Source organism: Rhinoderma darwinii, chromosome 3, assembly GCF_050947455.1.
Source record: "Rhinoderma darwinii isolate aRhiDar2 chromosome 3, aRhiDar2.hap1, whole genome shotgun sequence".
NCBI lineage: Eukaryota > Metazoa > Chordata > Amphibia > Anura > Rhinodermatidae > Rhinoderma > Rhinoderma darwinii.
The window spans coordinates 259,734,820-259,760,681 of NC_134689.1; the positions used below are offsets into that span (position 1 = coordinate 259,734,820).

The following is a 25,862-nucleotide window of genomic DNA, read 5'->3' on the forward strand; positions in this document are numbered from 1 at the left end:
CTGGCTCTAACTGTTTATGTATCTAAGGGGTTAATACAATAATTGGCAGTAGGAAAATGGAGTGATAGCTGAAAAAGGCAAGAGAGATGGTAGTTGCAGCAGTATAGCAGTGAAGGGGTTAACATGCTTTTCTGGTAATGGCAGTGAAGGGGTGAACTTGTACAGTGGGACTAGGGGAGGATAGGTTTAACTGCAATAACAGATTGCAGAGGCTTGTAGACAGTGGCGGATCCCAATATGGGCGTTTTGGGCGGTCGCCCGGGGCCCAAGGCTTGCAGGGGGCCCATAGCTTCCCACACCGCACACAAGTGAAACAAAACTCTCCAGAAATGCTGCTGCCGGTCCCACGTGCTGATGAAGAGGCGGGGGGAATGTGCAGGGGGAGTCAATTGCGGCCAGGGAACAGGGGCACAGCACATCAGCTGTAGAGAGCAGACTGTCAGAGATTGTGATTGGCAGGGGCTGGAGTCTCCCTGACAGTCAGCTCCTCTGTGCTGCTGTGCACTGTCCCTCCTGTCTAAACCTCCAGCAGCTGCCTGATAACGGCAAAACTGAAACTAGAGGGTGAAGGACCTGTGGTGACGTCACAGTCACATGATTAAGGTCCTGGAGGCTGCCAGAGACAAGCACCGCAGAGGAAGAGGCTGTGGTAAGTGTGTGTGTGTGTGTGTGTGTGTGAGTGTGTGTGTGTGTGTGTGTGTGTGTGTGTGTTAGTTAATGTAAGTCTATATAGTGTGTGCTGTGTATATAGTGTCTATAATGTAAGTCTATGTAGTGTGTGTGTGTTTATGTGTGTGTGTGTGTCATAATGTAAGTCTATATAGTTTGTGCTGTGTATATAGTGTGTGCTGTGTTTATAGTGTCTATAATGTAAGTCTATATAGTGTGTGCTGTGTATATAGTGTGTGCTGTGTATATAGTCTATATAGTGTGTGCTGTGTATATAGTCTATATAGTGTGTGCTGTGTATATAGTGTGTGCTGTGTTTATAGTGTCTATAATGTAAGTCTATATAGTGTGTGCGTGTAGTGTGTGTGGTTTGAATATATAGTGTGTGGTGTTAGTGTGAATTGTATATAGGGTGTTTAATATCACATTTTTTGTGTGCAAAATAATTTCCCACCCATAGAGCCCTCTGCAGTAAGTCAGATGCTCAGATCCCCCCCCCCCCTGCAGTATAATCTCCCCCATGGAGCCCTCAGTAGTTATTATACTGCAGGGGGGGGGGGGGTGGTCAGAGCGTTTGATTGACTGTTCAGGGTTCTATAGGGGAATAACTCCTCCCCACCAAGAGCCATAAGGGCGGATTTACACGAACGTGTAATACGTCCGTGCAACGCGCGTGCTTTTCACCCGCGTCGCACGGACCTATGCAAGTATATGGGGCAGTGCAGACTGTCAGTGATTTTTGCGCAGCGTGAGTCCGCTGCGTAAAACTGATGACATGTCCTATATTTCTGCGTTTTTTGCGCATCTCGCACCCATTGAAGTCAATGGGTGCGTGAAAATCATTCATGCCACACGGAGGCACCTCCGTGGGACGTGCGTGATTTGCTCAACAGCAGTATAACTATGATTGCAAACAGAAAAGCACCAGGTGCTACAAACATACAAACAGAGTGTCATAATGATGGTGGGTGCGCAAAAGGCACGCGGCCGCGCATCATATGGTGATGACACACGGAGCTGTTAAGTGCCTTTTGCGCGCACAAAACGCCGCATTTTTTGCGTGCGCAAAATGCACACGCTCGTGTAAATCCGCCCTAAGTGTCAGACACTTAGACCCTCCCATAGGGCACTCAGCAGTCAGTCAGATGCACTGGGGAGGGGTGTCTGACTGCTTAAAGGGTAACTAACGAAACTTTAAAAAAAAAATTACATGTCATAGTGACATGTCAAATAGGGAAGGGAGGATGGTAGGATCCAGCGCTGGGTGGCGTTTAAAATGGAAAGGATTTCCAAGTTTAATGTAATCGCTTAAAAGGAAGTCCAGTTCTGTGATGTCCCAGGTGTGTGAGAAGTGAAGGGATGGTGTCCTCTAGGCCTACGCGTTTCGGACGACTGCCGCGTCCTTAAACTTGGCTGTGGTAAATTTTCAAATGAGCGCGCCGTCAGTTTTATACAGCTGATTCTTGGCTTTAATTGCGTGTCATGATCATATGTGTGTTGGAACGCAAATGCCGGAAATAGGTGTCAGATGAATCTAGTGTGTTTGATGTTTACTGAATGTGCAATGATATGACGGATTCATTTAAAGAGGCTCTGTCACCAGATTTTGCAACCCCTATCTGCTATTGCAGCAGATAGGCGCTGCAATGTAGATTACAGTAACGTTTTTATTTAAAAAAAACGAGCATTTTTGGCCAAGTTATGACCATTTTTGTAGTTATGCAAATGAGGCTTGCAAAAGTCCAAGTGGGTGTGTTTAAAAGTACAAGTCCAAGTGGGTGTGTATTATGTGCGTACATCGGGGCGTTTTTAATACTTTCACTAGCTGGGCGCTCTGATGAGAAGTAACATCCTCTTCTCTTCAGAACGCCCAGCTTGTGACAGTGCAGATCTGTGACGTCACTCACAGGTCCTGCATCGTGACGGCCACATCGGCACCAGAGGCTACAGCTGATTCTGCAGCAGCATCAGCGTTTGCAGGTAAGTCGATCTTACCTGCAAACGCTGATGCTGCTGCAGAATCAGCTGTAGCCTCTGGTGCCGATGTGGCCGTCACGATGCAGGACCTGTGAGTGACGTCACAGGTCTGCACTGTCAGAAGCTGGGCGTTCTGAAGAGAAGAGGATGTTACTTCTCTTCACAGCGCCCAGCTAGTACAAGTATTAAAAACGCCCCGATGTACGCACATAATACACGCCCACTTGGACTTGTACTTTTAAACACACCCACTTGGACTTTTGCAAGCCTCATTTGCATAACTACAAAAATGGTCATAACTTGGCCAAAAATGCTCGTTTTTTAAAAATAAAAACGTTACTGTAATCTACATTGCAGCGCCTATCTGCTGCAATAGCAGATAGGGGTTGCAAAATCTGGTGACAGCCTCTTTAAGAAAGTATTCTGTGTGTCAGATAGAAAGGTTTTAACCTGATGTATTAATAGATTGTATGAAAAAATCTGTTTGTTTGTTACTTAGTTGATTTGTATTGTTGTTGCGTTCCAGACCTCACTCTGAGATACGAGGCCAGAGAAGAGGGTCGATTCAACAGAGTCTCCGGTTTTCATGTGGAATTTATGGCCGGTCCGACTCTAGTCATCTATTGCTACAGGTAAGTTATTATAAGAAACATTGATTGTTTATTAAATTACAATTGTAAATATAGCAAATGTTATAATGACTTGTAAATGTTGTCATAAATGTGTTTATCTCCATTCATTTCACCTCTGGCATTTGTTACTTGTATTTATATTGGTTTTATTTTTTGTATTATTACTTATTTATGTTTTATATTTGGTGTTTATATTTTATGACACGTATATAATAGCTGATACTGTCATTTTTAACCCCTTCCCCCTGCTGGCATTCTGGGCCCTAATGTCCAAGCCATTTTTTAGATTTTTCCATTGTCACATTCGAAGAGCTGTAACTTTTTTATTTTTGCGTCGGCATAGCTGTATAAGGTCTTGTTTTTTGCGGGACGACTTGCAGTTTTTATTGGTACCATTTGAGAGTAGATGCGACTTTTTGATCACTTTCTATCACATTTTTTTTAAGTCAGGATTAACAGAAAACAGCAATTTTTCCATTGTTTTTTATTTTATTTTTTACGGCGTTCACAGTGCGGGTTAAATAATGTAACAGCTTTATAGTCGGGGTCGTTACGGACGCGGCGATACCAAATATGTGTAACTTTTTTGCTTTATTGTAGTTTTTTTTAATAGTAAAGCATTTTGTAAGGGGAAAAGCTGGGTTTTTCATTTTTTTTTTTTCACTTTTTTTTTTAATTAACTTTATTAAACTTTTTTTACTTTTTTACTAGTCCCACTAGGGGACTTCCCTATCCTCCGATCGCTATTATAATACACTGCAATACTTTTGTATTGCAGTGTATTACTGCCTGTCCGTTTAAAACGGACAGGCATCTGCTAGGTCATGCCTGCGGCATGATCTAGCAGGCATTCGCTGCAGGCAGACCTGGGGGTCTTTATTAGACCCCCGGCTGCCATAGAAGACACAGACACTCGGCGATTTTATCGCCGGGTGTCAGTGAGATGAGAGGGAGCTCCCTCCCTCTCTCCAAAACCATTCAGATGCGGTGCTCGCTATTGTGCACCGCATCTGAAGGGTTAAACAGGTGAGATCGATACTAATATCGATCTCACCCGGCAGAGCAGGGACGCTCCCAGCCCTCAGCTGCTTCTGGCAGCTGAGAGCAGGGAGATTTCACGGCTCCCTGCTCTGTTTACTTTATTCTAATGCAGCGACGTAGTTTGTCGGCGCTCTAGAATAAAGCCCACTAATGACCGCCGTAAAAAGACGTATCGGCGGTCATTAAGGGGTTAATGACGGGGCGCTTATTGAAATTCGGCGAGGATAAAGTGATGGGCGTGTGAATGGGACCACAACTGATTATTGGGGTATGGGAAACGTACATAGTAAATAAACAAGGGCTGGGTAATGTGAGGATTTTATGCACATGACAAATAGCAAATGTTATGTATGTACATATGGGAATTAGTGAATAATAAAATATTGGACTGTGGACCTTGGAGAACAGATCAAGTTTAACCTAATATAGGTTATGCGTTGTATGGCACTTATATTGGATTGAGGTACTAATTTGGATGTAGAGTTAATAGAGATACATTAATTCTTTTTTCACATTAAGGCCTTCTGGGTATCTTGTATTTAACCTATAAATCCAATAGGCCTCCCTCAAGTGAGTTTTATGTCTGATGTCACCACCTCGTTTATGAGGATGAACCTTTTCTATAGCAGAGCACCGAAAGGTATTGATGGTTCTGTTATGCTGGGAAATGAAATGCCTAGATGCATTGGATATGTTAAGAATGTTAGCATTTCTTATATAGCTTAAGTGTTCTAAAATTCTTGTCTTAAATTTGCGATTTGTGCAGCCTACATATTTTAAGTGACATTCCGTACATTCTATTAGGTAGATAACTGACTCAGAATTACAGTTAATGTAGTTCTGAATGTTGAATGTTTCTGTTTGCGTGGAATTACTGAATTTTTTAGTTGGGTAGGCATGCAAGCAAACTTTGCAAGGGTGCTGGCCACATCTATAGAAGCCTTTCATTTCCAACCATGTTGTATTTTTGTTCTCATTAGATGTGAATTGGGATGGAGACAGAGTATTGCCTAGGCAAGGGGCTTTTCTTGCTACTATTCTGCATCCTCCAGCTAGAATTGTGCGCAAGGTGTCATCTTCCATGAGAATGGGTAAGTAGTTGGTGACTAAATTTTTTATTTTCGTAAATTGATTACTTTGTTGTAGAATCAGTGTAGGTTGGTAAGCCGCTGATTGAGATTCATGTGTTTTATTAGTATTTTCGTTGTGGAAACCGAGTAGTTGACTTCTGGGTTTCTTGGTCATAATGTTGCGGGCTCTGCTCAGTGACCATTTTGGATAGCCTCTTTCTTGAAGTCTGGTGTTTATTTGTTTTTGCTCTATCTCGAATTGTTTTTGAGATGTGCAGTTTCTTTTTGCACGATGCATTTCACCCAGAGGTATGGCTTTGATGGTATGTCTTGTATGATCACTTTCCGCATGTAGTATGTTATTTGTGGCTGTAGGTTTCCGATGGGTTTTGGTGGATATTGTGTGGCCTACTTCACCTTCTAATTCCAAGTCCAAGAAAATGATATGTGTGGTGTCATGGTAGTAGGTGAATTTGAGGTTGCACTTGTTGTTATTGAGATATTCTACAAATTCAGGGATGGTATTGATATTGCCTTTCCAGATAATCAATATGTCATCGATATATCTGCCGTACCATTCTATGCTATTGCTATGTATATTGTTGGAGGAAAAGATATGAAGTTGTTCCCACCATGACATCACAAGGTTGGCTACCGAAGGGGAAAATTTAGCCCCCATTGACACACCTTTGAGTTGTAGATAATATGTTTTGTCAAATTGGAAATAATTGTTAGTTAGCAAAAACATTAGTACTTCTAAAATGTAAGTTTGAATTTTTTTTTCGTATGTACTGTATTTTGAGAGATGGTAGTCAAGGGCAGTATAGGCTATATCGTGTGGAATTGATGTGTATAACGATACAACATCACATGTTAGCCAAGTAAAATTCTTTTCCCAGCTTTTGTTGTACAGTAGGTTGAGAACATGTTTAGTATCTTTTAGAAATCCCCATACCCCAATAATCAGTTGTGGTCCCATTCACACGCCCATCACTTTATCCTCGCCGAATTTCAATAAGCGCCCCGTCATTAAAAATGACAGTATCAGCTATTATATACGTGTCATAAAATATAAACACCAAATATAAAACATAAATAAGTAATAATACAAAAAATAAAACCAATATAAATGCAAGTAACAAATGCCAGAGGTGAAATGAATGGAGATAAACACATTTATGACAACATTTACAAGTCATTATAAAATTTGCTATATTTACAATTGTAATTTAATAAACAATCAATGTTTCTTATAATAACTTACCTGTAGCAATAGATGACTAGAGTCGGACCGGCAATAAATTCCACATGAAAACCGGAGACTCTGTTGAATCGACCCTCTTCTCTGGCCTCGTATCTCAGAGTGAGGTCTGGAACGCAACAACAATACAAATCAACTAAGTAACAAACAAACTGATTTTTTCATACAATCTATTAATACATCAGGTTAAAACCTTTCTATCTGACACACAGAATACTTTCTTAAATGAATCCGTCATATCATTGCACATTCAATAAACATCAAACACACTAGATTCATCTGACACCTATTTCCGGCATTTGCGTTCCAACACACATATGATCATGACACGCAATTAAAGCCAAGAATCAGCTGTATAAAACTGACGGCGCGCTCATTTGAAAATTTACCACAGCCAAGTTTAAGGACGCGGCAGTCGTCCGAAACGCGTAGGCCTAGAGGACACCATCCCTTCACTTCTCACACACCTGGGACATCACAGAACTGGACTTCCTTTTAAGCGATTACATTAAACTTGGAAATCCTTTCCATTTTAAACGCCACCCAGCGCTGGATCCTACCATCCTCCCTTCCCTATTGTTATCCGTGTACCGACACGAGGATCCGGGCGCTTTCTACGACACACTGGAGTGTGTCAGGTGAGCTGAAGTTTCTCTCCCTACTTTCACCATTGACATGTCAAATGTTCTAATCGGTGGGGGTACGGGCACTGAGACCCCAACAATCGCTGAAACAAAGTGGCAGAAGCGCTCAGGTGAGTGCTTTGCCACTTTGTTTCTGATCGTCTTTCCTCTGATAGCCGAGCATGCGGTCTATGGGCACAACAGAAAGTCTATGAGTCCGTACACCGCGCCGAGAAAAGACAGTCAGAAATTAAGTGGAACCGCGCTCGCCCGGGCACTCCTGCTGCTTTGTTTTAGTGATCGGTGGTGGTCTCAATGCTGGGACCCCCATCAATCAAAACTTCTGACATATCACTCTCACTACGACACGCCAAATGTTTTTTAAAAGTTTAGTTACCTCTTGGGGACTGAATTTATTGGTTTGAGTTAATGTATGGGCCTGGGTCTTAATTTGCTTAGGGGTTTGGGGTATAAGACAATTTATGGTGTTTATTTCTGAATTTTTATGTTGCTATCGACGCTGAAAATGGCTACAGAATCAAGGGGAAAAGATTTCTCATCAGGAAACTCTGCAGTCATCAGGAGAAGTCGCCATAGCGGTCTGTGTCAGTTGGAGAAGAAAAGAGAACGACCCATCAGTGAAGACATCTCCTGTGAGTCATTGCATTTATCTGTCACCTCTCCTGACATGTCTGTTATCGGAAATCCTTGTATTCCACATAAAGTCTTTGTGTACCCAGGACTAATAGACAAATGCGTGTTACCATTCCCCTTGTCAGGAGGATGTGTCTGTGATACTGTCAGCGATGGTTGGAGACTGTCAGTATGTAGGGACACAGCCCTTTGACAAGGGGAATCGTAGCACTCATTTGTCAATGCTCACACAGAAAGGTGGTGTTTAATATAGACATGACGTGGCAGGGCGGAGGTGGAGAAGGGGGCCCAAGCTTGAGGAACAGCCCAGGGCCCATGGTTTACTTAATCCGCCACTGCTTGTAGAGATATGGCAGAGTATGGAAAAGTTAGGAATTGTAGAGGGGAAAGAGAGGGTAGGAGGAAACCTCCAGCTCACCAGCTCCACGTTCTTGTATTCGGCTCTCGCCCGGATCTCCGCGACGGCACACGGCAGGCAATGCAAAAGAAAGAAGGAGAGGATCCAGCGATGTATAATAAATGTGGGGAAACTTGGTTTCCACTTTTATTAGATGTGAACAATAAATAGCGAACACAGGAAGAGTAACAAGGTGGTATGAATGGCAAATAGGTAGAAGCCTACGCGTTTCGAGCACGATCCGTGCTCTTATTCATGGCTGATGGAAAAGTTAATCTCTGTCTAGAGGAAGGGAAGATTTAGGATAGATATCAGCTCGCTGTCTAGTGTAGGTAGGTGTTAGGCTTCGTTCACATATGCGCCAGGGTCCTGTTCCGACGTTCTGTCAGAGCTTTCTGTCGGAATGGGACCCTCACTGACACAAACGAAAACCAAAGGTTTCAGTTTCCATCCCCATTGATTTCAATGGTGACGGATCTGGTCCCAATGGTTTCCGTTTGTCTCAGTTGTGCAAGGGTTCTGTCGTTTTGACGGAATCAATATCGTAGTCGACTACGCTATTGGAACGTCTAATAAAGAGCAGGGATGCTGTGCATGCGCAGTAGTGCCGATTAGAACGTCGAGCAGAAATATCATACTGCGCATGCGCCGAGTGAAGAGCATGGACGCGCATGCGTTACAGACAGTATGGGACCAGGCATGAATGCGTCGATTATGCTGCCTGGCCCCTGTCAATCACTATAAGAAGGGAGGGAGGTTGAACTTGGGAGCCACGTAAGAGCATTTAGGTGCAATGGTAACATCCCCATGCTCATTAGCATAAAGTTAATAAAACGTGTTTCTATACAAAGGAGGCAGTAAGCAGAAAATGAAAATAAACACTAGAAACAGATTAGTCTCCTCTACAATACCTTGTTACTAGTTTAATACGGACATTCTGGTGACAGACTCCCTTTAAGACCGGGCACGCGCGCGCACTAACACACAGTCCAGGACAGCTCCGCGAGCTGGCGTCTCCGGGGAGGGAGGCGCTGGAAGGAGGCGAGGAGTTTGCAGCGGCGGCGGTCCGCTACCACTACACATGCAGACATTAAACGGGGCATCAATGGAGAAAAGAAAATTTGGATCCAGCGTGGATTTGTGGAATAAAATGGAACGAAGTTCCAAGTTTAATGAAAAAAATTTGTTAGTTAAAAAAGGAAAAAACCAGGATTATGCTTGAAAGTGTGCAATCCTGATAGTGTGAGGAAAAATATCAGTAGTATATGGAGCCTACGCGTTTCAGACGCTACACGCGTCCTTAGTCATGGCTGATGCCATGACATAAACGGGGCATCCCTACAGGACAAATCTTGCTGGTAAGAAGACATCATTTCAAGGAACAAGTGTCTGCCTATACAAAACAATTTCAAGATTGCAGGTATCCACGCCATCTATTTCCCGGGCATTCCAAGGAGCTAGAGATTGTCCCGCTCTTCTCTTTTGCAACCCTGAAGTGAATGGGAGAAGGTTGTAATACTGTGAATTACTGCTACAAGTGTGTTGGAAATTCACAGTGTGAGCAGGAAAGGAAATGAAGGGAAATCAGCGCTCCTACGAGCAATGCGACCTCTTCAAAACAGCTGATCGGCGGGGATCCCGAGAGTCGGACCCAAAACGATCAGATATTGATGGCCTATACTGAGGATAGGCCATACATTTTTGGAGACTGTATCATCCCTTTAAATAGTTAGTTTTCTTACACTTCTTTAATCCTTAGATTTTTTTTTTCCCCTCTGTGTCCTCCTGCAAATCATCCTCACATTGAAGTTTTACTGTGTATTTATTCAACGTCACTATTTTCAAGTTTTTTTTCGAGAGCCTGGACCTTGGTCTCACTTGCCGTAGCAGTTCCTCTTCAAGATGGACCATCATTATCTTTGTTTTGCAGGGATCATATGATGTTTAGAGCCCTACTACCTAAGATGCTTTTAGTACAGTTATTGTCTCTCTGCCATGTATTTCATGATTGATGTCTCTATACAATTATTTATCTTAGTCCTTGACCCTTAGTGCATATCTCTACTGAATATAAGGACCTATTTTCTCACAGTCATGGAATCCAGCTGCAAACTATGGATAAACAAGTGTAAGGAAGACACACAGTATTGAATCTTTATCAGATTTTCAATTTTTATTGCCTGGACTGTTGGACTTGCCTTTTTGAGGTATTCTAGACACTGTAACTTGTTTGATTCTGTAACTTGTAACTTATTTGATGCCCCCAGGCTTTGATCCTTCATATGTAATTTGCCTCTTATGACTTTGCACATTCACATTCATTTGGATTTGCAAAATATTAGGTTTTTTTTCTGTCATTGGGACTCTTTTCCTACCACAGTTTAACAACTACTTTTTAAATCTTTGTGGTATATGGCGAAGGCAGCAGGTTAGAAGGTTTTTGTTTTTTTACCTACGCTGCTGTATAAGATGCCAAAGGCTGAATATTGCATTTGCATATTGGGTTCGTTAATTATATTGTAATATCTATTATTAGTACTTCTTTTTACCTTGCCTTTTTTGATACTGTACAAAAATCTGTACTCAAGCAGAATGCGTGATGCAATGGCTTCTTTACATAGACACTATTTTGTTTTGTATAGGGGTCTAAATCTTGACAGAATATCGTCGCCTAAATATATTTTGATTACCACCCATTATCATTTGTGCTTACACACACTGTCTGATGCCTGTTGATAAAGGGGACTTGTGTCTATCTTTATCTTCTCCCTTTAATCCGTTCCTAGTTTGCAACCTCTGGTTCCCATATAGCACACTTACGTTTAATTATTTACTACTGTATGTACACACACACACACACACACTCCAGTTCTTCACGAACCACAGCAGCAACATACAACCCTCGTAGATATTTATATATAAAAATACTTTACTTATAACATAGAAAAGACATGCATTATACAGTCGTGGCCAAAAGTTTTGAGACTGTCACAAATTTGGGTTTTCACAAAGTTTGTTGCTTCAGTTTTTATAGTGGCAATTTGCATTAACTCTAGATTGTTATGAAGAGTGATCAGATGAATTGCAATTAATTGCAAAGTCATTCCCTGCCAAGAAAATTAACTTGATCACAAAAACCCCATTTCCACTGCATTTCAGCCCTGCCACAAAATGACCTGCTAACATTATTTCAGCAATCTTCTCGTTCGCTCAATAGAAAGTGTTAATGAGGACAAGGCAGGTGATATCACTCTGTTATGCTGATTGAATTATAAGAGCAGACTGGTTGCTTTAAAAGGGGGATGGTGCTTGAAATCATTGTCTTCTTCTGTTAACCATGGTTACCTCCAAGGAAACACGTGCAATCATCATTGCTTTGTATCAAAAGGGCTTTACAGGCAAGGACATTGCTGCTTGTAATATTATCCCTAAATAAATCATTTATCGGATTATCAAGAATTTCAAGGAGAGAGGTTCAATTGCTGTGAACAAGGCTTGAGGGCGCCCAAGCAAGTGCCAGGACCATCTGCTAAAGAGGATTAAGCTACAGGATCAGTTCAGCACAAGTGCAGAGCTTGCTCAGCATGCAGCAGGCAGTAGTCAGTGCATCTGCACACTCAGTGAGGCGAAGAATTTTGGAGGCTGGCCTAGTGTCAAGAGGGGCAGCAAAGTCGCCATTTCTCCAAGTAAAACATCAAGGATAGACTGACATTCTGCAGGAAGTACAGGGATTGAACTGCAGAGGACTATTATTTTCTCTGATGAAGCCCCCTTCAGACTGTCTGGGACATCTGGAAGAATGATTGCCCGGAGAAGAAAAGGTGAGTGCTACCATGAGTCCTGTGTCAAGCCAACAGTGAAGCATCCTGAGACCATTCATGTGTGGGGTTGCTATTCATCAAAGGGAGTGGGCTCACTCACAATTTTGACTAAGAACACTTCCATGGTAAAGAATGGTATCTCAACATGCTCCAAGAGCAACATTTCCCAACGATCCAGGAGCAATTTTGTGATGAACAATGCTTTTTCCAGCATGATGGATCACTATGTCACAAGGCAAAAGTGATAACTAAGTGCTTCGATGAACAAAACATACATATATAGCATATATAATGTACCCATCCAGAAACAGAATTCACAGCATAAATTCCTAGAATATTTATATGTACACATATAAAGTCTACTGTAATGTTTTAAACTTGTATACATATACAGAAAGCACACGTACAATATAACTTAGCCTATTCCTAAAGTACGTGCTGTTCGTACAGGGGTGGCAGAGAGAGAGAGAAAGAAAGAGAGAGAGAGAGGGAGAGAGAAAACCAGAGCTCCACATAGTCTAAATATGCCTATACCTGAGTTGTCTCTGCCCACTCTATGGACTCCACCCAAATACCTTCCAATGTGCATCCGAACAGTATAAGGCCTCATTTACACGAGCGTGTGCGTTTTGCGCACGCAAAAAAACGCTGCGTTTTGCGTGCGCAAAAGGCAATTGACAGCTCCGTGTGTCATCCGTGTATGATGCGCGGCTGCGTGATTTTCGCGCAGCCGCCATCATAGAGATGAGGTAGTCGACGCCCGTCACTGTCCAAGGTGCTGAAAGAGCTAACTGATCGGCAGTAACTCTTTCAGCACCCTCGACAGTGAATGCCGATCACAATCTACACCAACCTGTGAATAAAAAAAGACGTTCACACTTACCATGAACTGCCTGCTTCCTCCAGTCCGGTCTCCCGGCCGTTGCCTTGGTGACGCGTCCCTCTCTTGTCATCCGGCCCCACCTCCCAGGATGACGCGGCAGGCCATGAGACCGCTGCAGCCTGTGATTGGCTGCAGCCTGTGCTTGGCCTGTGATTGGCTGCAGCTGTCACTTGGCCTGAATTGTCATCCCGGGAGGTCGGACTGGAGGAAGAAGCCGGGAGTTATCGGTAAGTCAGAACTTCTTTTTTTTTTACACGTATATGTATATTGTGATCGAAAGTCACTGTCCATGGTGCTGAAACAGTTTAAGTCTTTCAGCACCGTGGGCAGTGACTGTCTCCTGACGTCGCGTACCCGAACATTTTTTGCCGGGTTCGGTTAAAACGAGTTCGGCCGAACCCGGTGAAGTTCGGTGCGCTCATCTCTAATTTGACACTCCGTTTGGATGTTTGTAACCAGAAAAGCACGTGGTGCTTTTCTGTTTACATTCATCCTTTTGACAGCTCTTGCGTGATTTTCGCGCATGCAACGCAGGACCGTCAGTGTGGCATGCGTTGTTTTCACGCACCCATTGAAGTCAATGGGTGCGTGTTGCGTGAAAAACGCAAGAATATAGAACATGTCGTGAGTTTTACGCAACGCACTCACGCTGCGCAAAATTCACGCATCGTCTAAACAGCCCCATAGACTATTATAGGTGCGTACGACACGCGTGAAAAGCACGCGCGTCGCACGCGCGTATAATACGTTCGTGTAAATGAGGCCTAAAGGTGTTTTCACACGGGCAGATATCGCCGGTGTTTAATACTTTTAAATTGAGCGCTAATCAACAATACATCTTATCGATCTTTGCTTGTTGCTCCCTTTAAATAGAGCAGTGATAGTTTAGTATGGGAACGAATGATCGTTACTATGATTACTCGTCTCTATGCATTTAAATCGTGTCGGCAGCACATCTCCCTGTTTACACAGGGAGATGTGCAGCCGACAACTATGCTATTTTGTGCTGTATAAAAGATCTAATTAGCCTATGAATGAGCATTTGCTCGTTCATCAATTGATATTTGCCGTGTTTACACAGGGCAATAATTGGGACTGAACGCTCGTTCATCCAATCATTGGTCCATGTAAAAGGGCCTTTAGTAAATCTATTCCCAGTATCCCAGTAGCCTAAACACCCAACTTTACAATGGCTTCTTCCTGTAATGAGGACCTTTGAAATGCTAATAGGGCAGTAGATAAGAAACTATGACCAAATGGCCTCTGAACATACGGTACTGACACAACAATGGGTGAACATCACTGAATAATAGCAGTAGATACCAGGTATATTTTATGTTTTTGAGTCTGGTCTTTTGTGTGTGTGTGTCATGCCTATGGGGTATGTGGATCCAGTAGGCCGCTCTGCCGTAGTGGAGTAGCAGCTGGCCAAACTACGGTCAATAGCAGTCTCTGGGGTAAGAGTATCTGGGAGGATGTTCAGGCAGATGCTCGGAGTAGCAGACACGTGGCCCAGGTGATAATTGGCATGGCAGATGATACCAGATGTGGCATATGATACCAGATGTGGCAAATGACACCGGACGTGGCAGATGATACCAGACGTGGCAGATGACACCAGTCGTTGCAGATGATACCGGACGTGACAGATGACAACATGATTCCAACACTAGATACAGCTCAGGAACAAGCACAGTTACGGGATACAGGTAGTAGGATACAGGAACACTGGGAGCCGGATAACAACTAAGGGACCATTTGCAAGACTAACACAACAACAACGTTAAGGCAAGGGACAAGAAATTTGGAATGAACTGACGATAGAAATTAGCGAATCACAGAAATCTTTCTATAGCTCGAAGACCCTGAGGATATGGCCACTCCAAGACGGTCTTCACCTTCTCTGGGTTCATTTGAAGACTACGATCGGAGACGATATAGCCCAGGGAAGGCAAGGACCTTTTTTCAAAAACGCACTTCTCCAGTTTTGCGTATAATTTCTTCCCCCTTAGCCTCAAAGATTTGGCGTATGTGCTTCTGATGAGTCGTCAGATCGGGTGAGTAGATCAAGATGTCATTCAGATATACCACTAAACAGACATATAGAGGATCACGGAAGACGTCGTTCACGAACTCCTGGAACACCGCTGGAGCGTTACTCGTAGTGACCGTCCCGGGTGTTAAATTTGGTTTTCCATTTGTCACCCTTGCGTATGCGAATAAAGTTATGGGCTCCACGTAGATCAAACGTAGCAAACAACTTAGCTCCATGAATCCTGTCGAAGAGCTCAGAGATAAGCGGCAAGGGGTACTTATTTTTTACCTTGACTTGGTTCAATCCACAGTAGTTGATGCACGGTCGGAGTGACCCATCCTTTTTCTCCACAAAGAAAACCCAGCTGCTGCTGGTGAAGTAGACTTCCTGATGAAACCCCTCACCAGGTTCTCTTTAACATACTCTGACATGGCTTGGGTTTCAGGCAAGGAAAGCGGGTAGACTCGTCCACGAGAAAGAGAGGAAGTAAATCTATGGGGCAGTCATAGGGACGATGAGGAGGAAGGACCTCTGCCTCCTTCTGTGTAGCTTGCATATTGTGGGGGTAATCCAGAGAGAGACTGAGGCAGTGGAGAAAGAACGGGACGAACCGGAGGCAGGTAGCGGTGCAGACATCGGGGTCCCCACTGGAGGACCTCTCTGGAGTTTCAATTAAGGATGGTAATCCCAGTAGGATGGGATTGATAGCTTTGGACAAGATATAGAAAGCAGCTCAGAATGAAGGACTCCGATCTGTAGCCTCAGTGGTTTGGTGATAGACAAATAGAGGTCAGGCAGAGGTTATCCATCTACAGAGGCGACCCCCAAGGGTTTCTCCAGTGGAACTGTGGTCAAAGGCAGACGATCAACTATGTCCTGCTGAATAAAATAAGAAAGCACACAGTGTGACCATTCACTGGTGACAATTGACACAGGAATAGGCAATTTGGGAGAGAATTTAGTGGTAGAGAGTGATTCACATAGGTTAGTCTCTCCAATCAAATCTAGGTGCTGGAGAGTAGTATAGAGCTATATAAGTCGTCAAACTAGTTTTGACAAATGCCCCGCTCCTATATGTTAGCCACGCCCCCAACCTTTGAGCTTTGCTATTAGGTGGCTCCCCAGACCACACCCTTCCGCTTCTGGCTGAAATATTGACCCGCCTCTTCCGGATCCGTCGTACACCCCCTTCCGGTTCCGGTATTCTTCCCCGCTCCTTCCGGGACCGCATCATATGACGCACACGTAGAAGGATTGTGATTGGTGCTCGCTGTAACAATGATATGATTGGTTCATACGGCATTGTGGGCGTGTGCATGCCCGTAGAATGAATGTGATTGGTGCGCGCTGAAGCCATGATGTGATTGGTGCGTACTGAGTTGTGGGCGTGTTCATTGAACAGAAACATGCCGTGATATGCCTGGAACGCGTCTGAACATGTTTTCTGCGGTTTTCTGAAATTATAAGTATACCTGCGCGCATGACAGGGTTACATTTTGAATAATGATTGTGATTGGTGCTCGCTGTAACCAAGGCATGTCCGGGGTTATATTTGAACACATTATTCACAAATTATTTGAATAAAAGCTCAATTTGTTCTTTTTGTATAAACACATAAGATTGCTGGGTATATTAATTGTAAAAAAAGTCGAAATGTTTAAAAGGATTACCTGGGGTGGGATTTGAACCCACGTCAGCTTATACGCCGATTGGATTTTTAAGTACAATGCCTTAACCCCTTAATGACCAGCCTATTTTAAACCTTAATGACCAAGCCATTTTTTAAGTTTTTCCATCGTCGCATTCCAAGAGCTATAACCTTTTTATTTTTGCGTCGACATAGCTGTATAAGGTCGTGTTTTTTGCGGGACAAGTTGTATTGTATTGTATTTTTTATTAGCACCATTTTGGGGGATATATTATTTATTAATTAACTTTTATTAACTTTTTTTGGAGGGGGATAGAAAAAAACCTGAAATTTCGCCACACTTTTTCGCGTCTTAAATCTACGCCGTTTACTGTGTGATATAAATAACACAATAACTTTATTCAGCAGGTTGTTACGATTGCAACAATACCAAATTTGTATAGTTTTTGTATGTTTTACTACTTTTACACATTAAAAACGTTTTTTTTCAAAATTATTTGTTTTTGTGTCTCCATATTTGAAGAGCCGTAACGTTTTTATTTTTTCGCCAATGCAGTTGTATGAGGGCTTTTTTTTTGCGGGAAGACTTGTAGTTTTTATTGGTACCACTTTGGTGCGACTTTTTGATCACTTTTTATCACATTTTTTTTAAGTCAGGATTCACAGAAAACAGCAATTTTTCCATAGTTTTTTATTACATTTTTTACGGCGATCACTGTGCGGGTTAAATAATGTAATAGATTTATAGTCGGGGTCGTTATGGACGCGGCGATATATGTGTAACTTTTTTACTTTATTTTGGTTTTTTAATAGTAAAGCATTTTGTAAGGAGAAAAGGTGGGTTTTTCATTTTTTTTCACATTTTTTTTTTAAATTAACTTTATTCAACTTTTTTTTAACTTTTTTACTAGTCCCACTAAGGGACTTTAATATGCGATTCTCCGATCGCTATTATAGTACACTGTAATACTTTTGTATTGCAGTGTATTACTGCCTGTCCGGCATGATCTAGCAGGCATTTGCTCCAGGCAGACCTGGGGGCCTTTATTAGGCCCCCGGCTGCCATTGGAGACACAGACACTCGGCGATCGTATCGCCGGGTGTCGTTGGGGGAGAGAGGGAGCTTCCGCCCTCTCTCCAAAACCACTCAGATGCGGTGCACGCTATTGTGCACCGCATCTGAGGGCTTAAACGGGTGAGATCGATACTAATATCAATCTCACACGGCAGAGCAGGGACGCCCCCGAGCCCTCAGCTGCCTCTGGCAGCTGAGAGCAGGGAGACTTGACAGCTCCCTGCTCTGTTTACTTTATCCTGATGCAGCGCCATAAAAAGGCTTATTAGTTAGTGGCCGCCGTGAAAAGGTGTATTGGCGGTGACTAATGGGTTAATAATATGAAGAATTGTATTAAGGAGATGATTGAGATGGAATTTTAGTTCAGGCGTAGCTAACATTGCGAAGCAATGTACATTTGACGTAGTCAACCATTAAAGAGGCTCTGTCACCAGATTTTGCAACCCCTATCTGCTATTGCAGCAGATCGGTGCTGCAATGTAGATAAGAGTAACGTTTTTATTTTTAAAAAACTAGCATTTTTGGCCAAGTTATGACCATTTTTGTATTTATGCAAATGAGGCTTGCTAAAGTCCAACTGGGCGTGTTTAAAGTAAAAGTACAACTGGGCGTGTATTATGTGCGTACATCGGGGCGTGTTTACTTCTTTTACTAGCTGGGCATTCTGACGAGAAGTATCATGCACTTCTCTTCAGAACGCCCAGCTTCTGGCAGTGCAGACACAGCGTGTTCTCGAGAGATCACGCTGTGACGTCACTCACTTCTTGCCCCAGGTCCTGCATCGTGTCGGACGAGCGAGGACACATCGGCACCAGAGGCTACAGTTGATTCTGCAGCAGCATCGGCGTTTGCAGGTAAGTCGATGTAGCTACTTACCTGCAAACGCTGATGCTGCTGCAGAATCAACTGTAGCCTCTGGTGCCGATGTGGCCGACACGATGCAGGACCTGGGGCAGGAAGTGAGTGACGTCACAGCGTGATCTCTCGAGAACACGCTGTGTGTCTGCACTGCCAGAAGCTGGGCGTTCTGAAGAGAAGTGGATGATACTTCTCGTCAGAACGCCCAGCTAGTAAAAGAAGTAAACACACCCCGATGTAACACACATAATACACGCCCAGTTGGACTTTTACTGTAAACACGCCCAGTTGTACTTTTGCAAGCCTCATTTGCATAAATACAAAAATGGTCATAACTTGGCCAAAAATGCTAGTTTTTTTAAAAATAAAAACGTTACTGTAATCTACATTGCAGCGCCTATCTGCTGCAATAGCAGATAGGGGTTGCAAAATCTGGTGACAGAGCCTCTTTAAGGTAATGTTAAAACCAAATAAAAAGCAGACGTATATTTCAACAGACATTAGTTTATTTTATAAAAACAAAGGCGTACAACAGTTGAAAAGGTAGAGTTATAAATATGTCAGGCAAATAATGACACTTTTATAAAAAGAGGCATTTAGTAAATATTTACAGAACAAATACACGTACAGATCAAAATACACAGGAACAACAAATATTTGCAGCGAAACAATGACAGGCGCCGCCGATAGACACAACAGTTACATAGTTAACCAATTTACAACTGGCAATACCATATCAAAGCGTCTTCTTGAGAGTGACCGACTTGGGAGTCCAGATAAACTTGGGGCTCTAAAGAAACATTAAGGTGTGTAGAATGTATTTTCTGAAGTGTTAAGGGCTCAGTCACGGGTGAATTATCAGACATATTGTTAAGCATTTTTAAATGATCCAGACGCTGTCTAATAGCAGCATTAACAACAATTGTAGACGGCACATTTAACTCAGCCATGGAACTCAGTAAAGTGTTCCAACCGGCAGGGGCTTTGCTTGCCGTGATGTTACGGTTCTGTGTAACAGTGCGGATTAAGTCCAGTATATTAGAGCCGGGTATAACACCGCCTTTATAAACAAATTCACCTTTGTCATTCCAGGCTGTAGTCTGCTTGGCTTGTGACATTTTACCGAGTAACAATTCAGCATTTTTCTTATAGCGGTCGTTTACAGAGCTAATAATCTCACTAATCACAGGCTCGGCGATGTCTAAAGACTTCAACGGGTGAGATTGTAAAGGCGGTGGCATTGTTGGGTCAGAAACATCAGGGGGTATTAAAAGAGTTAAGCTCGTTTTTTCCTGTTTAAAGAGACTCTGTCACCATATTATAAGTGCCCTATCTCCTACACAAGGAGATCGGCGCTATAATGTAGGGGACAGCAGTGCTTTTTATTTAGAAAAACGATCTATTTTTACCACTTTATGAGCGATTTTTAGCTTTATGCTAATTAGTTTCATAATGCCCAAGTGGGCTTGTTTTTACTTTAGACCAAGTGGGCGTTGTACAGAGAAGTGTATGTTGCTGACCAATCAGCATCATACACTTCTCTTCATTCATTTACACTGCACTAGCGATATAGCTTTATCGCTATGTGCAGCCACATAAACACACTATAACGTTACTGCAGTGTCCTGATAATGAATATACATTACCTCCAGCCAGGACGTCATGTGTATTCAGAATCCTGACACGTCTGAATCTTTTCTGTGAGATTTCCAGCAAGGCAAACGTAATCTCGCGAGATTACGATGTAAACTGTCATTTAAAACGAGATTACATTTGCCTTGCTGGAAATCTCACAGAAAAGATTCAGAAGTGTCAGGATTCTGAATACACATCACGTCCTGGCTGGAGGTAATGTATATTCATTGTCAGGACACTGCAATAACGTTATGGTGTGTTTATGTGGCTGCACATAGCGATATAGCTATATCGCTAGTGCAGTGTAAATTAATGGAGAGAAGTGTATGACGCTGATTGGTCAGCGTCATACACTCCTCTGTACATCGCCCACTTGGTCTAAAGTAAAAAGACGCCCACTTGGGCATTAAGAAATGAATTAGCATAAAGCTAAAAATCGCTCCTAATGTGGTAAAAATAGATAGTTTTTCTAAATAAAAAGCACTGCTGTCACCTACATTATAGCGCCCATCTCCTTATGTAGGAGATAGGGCACTTATAATGTGGTAACAGAGTCTCTTTAAGTTGCTTAGCATGCAACAAGTATTTCTGCAGCACAGTTGTATACCTCTTGATCTTTTCATCGTCTGATAAATTGTTTTTTTGAAGTATCTCAGAAATTTCTGAATCGAGTGTTTGTGTAAACGAAATATGTTTGGCGTCGTTATTGGGATAATTTCTCTGTAAACACTCCAAATCGTGTTTAGGAACCATGCACATTTTCTCTGCATATTCCATTATCGGTTAGTCAGAAGTCCAGTCAACAGAGGTATAGCAAAACCCAGCAGGGAGCCAATAAAACCGCCCGACTGCTTCACAAGGCGCTTAAAGAGGCTCTGTCACAGGATTTTGCAACCCCTATCTGCTATTGCAGCAGATAGGCGCTGCAATGTAGATTACAGTAACGTTTTTATTTTTTTTAAACGATTATTTTTGGCCAAGTTATGACCATTTTTGTATTTATGCAAATGAGGCTTGCAAAAGTACAACTGGGCGTGTTGAAAAGTAAAAGTACAACTGGGCGTGTATTATGTGCGTACATCGGGGCGTTTTTACTTCTTTTACTAGCTGGGCGTTCTGACGAGAAGTATCATCCACTTCTCTTCAGAACGCCCAGCTTCTGGCAGATCACGCGGTGACGTCACTTCCCCAGGTCCTGCATCGTGTCAGACGAGCGAGGACACATCGGCACCAGAGGCTACAGATGATTCTGCAGCAGCATCGGCGTTTGCAGGTAAGTCGATGTAGCTAATTACCTGCAAACGCTGATGCTGCTGCAGAATCAAGTGTGAATCAGTGTGTAAAGGATAGTCCAACACTAAGTCTTTTAAACTGTCAAAGTTAATGAGCTCCACATTGGCGGCATTCAGGTTTATGCCTTTCACTTTTAGAGTCATCTTACCAGTCATCTTACCAGTCATTAATTTGTATCCATAAGTCTTGGGGCCTGCAGATACATATTCTGTAATATAGGTGTTGTTAGGCACTTCACTAGTCAGGTCACCTAGATAATCACCCAATGGAGGATTCCAGTCATCCTTTTTGCTGACAAAAATAACAGTCAGTGTCATGGTAGACATCTCTCTTGCAGAGAGTCCAAAACATTGTACAGATCTGGGCGCGCATAAGCTGTCGTAAAGCAAGCGATAAAATGCGATGTATCACACGCCAAGCTATGACAAGCCTTTGCGTTCTTCTAACTAATTATGGCTGTCTCATCATCTAAAAAATCCAATGAAGACACCTCGTATTGTTGCCAAAATGTGTAGGCAAAAAGCACATCAGGATTTGTCAGATTACTTGTGTTTAGTAAATTAGACACTTCACCAAATTTTCCCCACAAAGAGTTTAGAAACAAGTTTAGAAATCTGTCTTTTGGCCGGATTAACCTCTATTTTTTCTTTACGCAGCCTAATGCTCTCCTTTACTTCAAATGCATTTATGTATTGTTCTTTTTTTTACATCATCTGTACACCATGAGGGAAAACCTGAAGCCTCCTGTTTATCCCTGAGATGTACTTTAATATAAGCTTCAAACAACTTAGTTGTCGATGCTTCAAAGTGCCAAATTTCAAAAATTTTGCAAAGTGTGTTACCTTTCTTTAAGGCCATTTGAATTTTAATAGTACACCAAGTATAGGTCAGTGACCGCTCATCATCCGTGTGTTTGCAAGGGGTCGTCAGTTCAATAGTAGCGCAAGTAGGGCACAAGGGGAATAGGAGTTTGTTATTCATTTTAACAGGCAGTACCAGAAAATATAAACCTCGTGGCGGGCAAACTTTTACTCTAGCAATGTCAAAGTACATGTCAAAATGCCTAAAATTATCATAAATGATAACTGGATCACCGACAGGATACTGCTTAGTTTTGTTGACATAGGGGTACAAACTGGTGAAATCATAGTAGTGTATACGCTCACCAGGAGCCACCATAAAGAGCATCATGGGGATTCATAGGTTGCAGTAAACTTTTTTCAAGAAGAAAAACGTTTAAGTCTTTGTCCGTCTCTAACATACTAACCCAGTCATGTTCCCACATTTCACGCACCTCATAACCGTTACATTCTAGAAAATGTATTTTGACATTCGTTTTGTGATAATATTTGCCTTTGGTTGTCTGTGTCACATTATTAAAAGTTTTTTTCATTGAAGCACACAGGACAGCCATGATAAAAACAGCCCTGGAATTCAAAGGCGACCTTAGAGCGGTTAATTATCGCATAACTATCCAAAAAATAACTAATCGACGGAATGCTCACCGCCCTTTAAAGCGTGTTGTATGTTAATACCCTCCTTATGTTCTATATAAAGTAACCACTGTATGGATGCCGTTGAAAATCTTTTTTGCCCCTTGGGGTGATGTTACAATGGCTATAATGTCTCTAGGTAAAAATTTGAACCTGTACATAGCCATGCATACAGAAGCCAGTGTAGTGATTTGAAAAGGATCAATCTCTTGTATTTCTGTGTAAAGTTCACCATCCGCGTTAAATTTAGTCGTAGTTTTTTTTGTCATTTCAATTATACTTTTTCTGTAACATAAGCAGGTATCTTTTAGAATTTTAACATCCTGAATACAGTATTCTTTAAGCTCAGTCTGAAAATCGAATACGTAGTTTTTGTTATCAGTGTACCAAGCCATGAAATTCACTTTCTCATCAGGCATCATGGTTTCAAAACCATATTGGTCTACAGAAGGCATAGTACCAATGTAATTTTAATCAGCCACCATGTAAAAAAGTGCGGGAAATAGCCTTTGGAGCCTGTCCAACCCAACGCCTGTGGTAGCTTACTAAGACTCATGGGCATAAAATTTAAAGAATCGATAAACTTAATTCCTAAATCAGACACTGTGACACAAAGTAATTTACCTCCTCTGACCAATAAGTCAATTTAAATTTTTTCTTTGACGTTGTTTTACGACAAAGTAAACATCATACTGGCCGGCATTATGAGCTACAAACGTGTAGCCACGGAAAGCAGTGTCTATAAATTTTTAACAAAATCCTCCAGACACTTTAAGCCCTGAAATTCCCAGGACTTCTCACCGGCTAACGGTAATGCGTATGCGTAATTTGGTGTATGTATACCGGTCTCCTGCATACACTCAAAGTAATAAAAATGTATCTTTCCGTTATCTCATCCGGCGTAATTTTTCTCAAATAACAAACGTGCCCTTCAAAAGTGTCAATCACGGCATGGCAAATTTGACATTTTAAACCTACAACATTCGTGCTGGTTTATCTTAGAAACGTATTTGCTGCACGAATCGCAGTATTCCTTAAAGGAACAGTGTCATCACAAATAATTTATTTATATGTTAAAGATGTTAGTGCCTTAATATAAACGTTTATTTACATTTGTGTGTTTGTGTTTTACTGTTTCTTATTTTCACACTTTTTCTTCCCTATGGGGGCTGCCATTTTTTGTTCCATTTCTGTGTGTGTCGATTAACGACACACACAGACATGGAATACGGCAGCCACAGTCCCATAGGGACTGCGAACGGCTCCCGTCCCATTGACTGCCGTGTACGGCGTCTGTGTGGGAACTGCGCATGCGCCGCTCCCACACAGTCCTATTCGAAATTGGCGCCGTCCGGCGCCATTTTCCTGTGGACCGGAAGTCGCGGCTGGACAGTAATATTACTACTTCCGGTCGCGGCTTCCGGACAAGTGCACATGGAACAGCGGCAGCAAAGGGAGCGGACGGGCCGCGGCGGCAGGAGCAGGTAAGCGATTTCAATGTATGTTAGTGTTTGTGTGTGTTTACTACTGCATGTAAACCTACTACACTGTGGGTTACCTCAAAAAATGGCGACACACAGTGTAGGAGGTTAAACCTTTCAAACCCCTCGTTTATCCCGGCACTAGCCAGGATAAAGGAGGGGGGGATGCTGAGAGCTCACTAGAGCGATAGCTTTTAACCCAATGTTGCAATGCTGCAATTTTCGGAACTAGCTCCAAACAGCTCCATCTAGTGACCAAAAATGGGTAGTATTATAAATTTGAAAAAATTTATAATATTTCCTGACTCGCGAAAAAAATAAAAAAAATTTGAACAATGTTTAATCACCCACACACTAAATGTTTAAATTTAAAAAAAAAAACATGTTTTTGGGGCGACACCATGCCTTTAAGTTTACAATCCATTTTTTTCAGGCTGACAAGATTTGTGTGGACCTTTAAACAATCGTGTAAACGGCAAAATGTATGGCAGCTGGGGCACCTAGGATACATGCCCTTTTCCTCAACACATGTCTTTCTTTGACAAGCTTTACAAAAATAACAGCATTGAATGGTTATTTTTGTGATGAAAAGGCGTGTGGCAATAGTCGCAAAAGTAGTTAAAGCCAAGAACGCTTTTACGGTTTTGATACTGTAGTAATGCTCTGCGTCATGTAATAGAAACAGAACTTTGTCTTTTCAGTGAGTTTCGCTGTGGAAACACTGCCATTCACCCTGGTGATGATAATAGATCTCAACCCCTTAAGGACGCAGCCTTGTTTTGGCTTTAAGGCTCAGAGCCCATTTTTAAAATCTGGCATATTTCACTTTATGTGGTAATAACGTCGGAATGCTTAAACCTATCCAAGCGATTCTGAGATTGTTTTCTCGTGGCACATTGGTCTTTATGTTCGTGGTAAAATTTGGCCGATATATTCGATATATTTATTGGTGAAAAATTGCAAAATTTAGAGAAAATTTTAAAAAAATAGAATTTTTCAGAATTTAAATGCATCTGCTTGTAAAACAGATGGTTATACCACCCAAAATAGTTACTAGTTCACATTTCCCATATGTCTAGATTGGCATCGTTTTTTGAACATTCTTTTATTTTTCTTGGACGTTACAAGGCTTAGAACATAAACAGCAATTTCTCATATTTTTAAGAAAATTTCAAAAGCCTTTTTTTTAAGGTACATGTGCAGTCCTGAAGTGGCTTTGACGGGCCTATGTATTAGAAACCCCCATAAAACACCCCATTTTAAAAACTAGACCCCTCAAAGTATTCAAAACAGCATTTAGAAAGTTTTTTAACCCT

The 25,862-nt window shown here is 42.1% G+C and overlaps 1 long non-coding RNA gene across 1 annotated transcript in view; it reads left to right on the forward strand.

The window, feature by feature from the left end:
• The first annotated feature begins 401 nt into the window (after window positions 1–401).
• The window catches only part of LOC142748050 (uncharacterized), a 95,503-nt gene continuing 70,042 nt past the window's right edge, over window positions 402–25,862 (forward strand). Inside the window, exons 1-3 of the long non-coding RNA XR_012882125.1 lie at window positions 402–649; window positions 3,173–3,278; window positions 5,300–5,410. This is a non-coding gene — a long non-coding RNA (uncharacterized LOC142748050). The remainder of the gene's footprint in view (window positions 650–3,172; window positions 3,279–5,299; window positions 5,411–25,862) is intronic.